Raw genomic sequence first — 1,261 nt, 5'->3', positions numbered from 1 at the left:
GCGATGCACAGGGGTTACTCCTGGCTCTGCACTCAGGAATTACCCCTGGCCATGTTCAGGGGACCATATGGGATGCTGGGATTTGAACCCGGGTCGGCCGCGTGCAAGGCAAACGCTCTCCCCGCTGTGCTATCACTCCAGCCCCATGGACTTCTTTTTTTGTTTCTTTTTGGGTCCCACCCGGCGATGCTCAGGGCTGACTTCTGGCTCATGCACTCAGGAATTACTCCTCGCGGTGCTCAGGGGACCCTATGGGATGCTGGGAATCGAACCCAGGTCGACCGCGTGCAAGGCAAACGCCCTCCCCACTGTGCTATCGCTCCAGCCCCCTGTTTTGGCGTAGAAGTAACCAAGAATGGCTTGGGGAACTGTGACAAGGAGCAGTAACACACGAAGGAAAGGTGAAAGATAAACCCGGGGCATTAGGGGTGCTCATAGGAGCACTGTAAGCTTCTCTGGGGGAGGCAGAGGGGCAATGCACGATGGACCCTAATACATTTAGGGTTAACACCCCACATTGGGGCGCGAGGGTCTAACAGGGGTGCCGTGTGCACGGGCAGTGCCCTCCCGCTGTCACGTCACTTCACTGAGGCTCCTTTTGTCTGAGATGCAGCCAGGACATGGCTTCCCTCGGAGACACGTCACCCAGGCCTTGCTTCTTAAGCCCGTGGGTCATGAGGGTCCCACGACCAGCGTCTCCCCACGGGGCCGGGTCAATCCCAAACAGAGGCGCTGCCCTGTTGGACCACACCCCCAATCCCATCCTTTTTGGGTCACACCCGGTGATACTTAAGGCTTCCTCCTGGATGGGGGAACTGTGACGATGAAATGTAACGCACAAAGGAAAGGGTTTATCTGCACTCGGGGATCACTCCTGGCAGTGCTCGGGGGACCCCATGGGATGCCGGGGATCGAATGTGGGTTGGTCATACGCAAGACAAGTGAAATGCCTTCTCGGCTGTACTATCACTTTGGCCCCGGAAAAACACACTTTCAAGCTCATCGGTAAGTCTGTAAGGAATGAAGGCAAAATAATTCCGAGAGACAGTGCCAGACAGAGAGAAGGAGAGAGAGAGAGAGAGAGAGAGAGAGAGAGAGAGAGAGAGAGAGAGAGAGAGAGAGAGAGAGAGAGAGAGAGAGAGAATATGAAAACCAAAAATGTAAACTAGGGGCTGGAGCGATAGCACAGCAGGGAGGGCGTTTGCCTTGCACGTGGCCGACCCGGGTTCGATCCCCAGCATCCCATAGGGTCCCCCGAGCA

The sequence above is a fragment of the Sorex araneus genome, chromosome X (assembly GCF_027595985.1).
Source record: "Sorex araneus isolate mSorAra2 chromosome X, mSorAra2.pri, whole genome shotgun sequence".
NCBI lineage: Eukaryota > Metazoa > Chordata > Mammalia > Eulipotyphla > Soricidae > Sorex > Sorex araneus.
The sequence above is the reverse complement of the archived record's forward strand: the minus strand, read 5'-3'. Positions refer to the sequence as shown.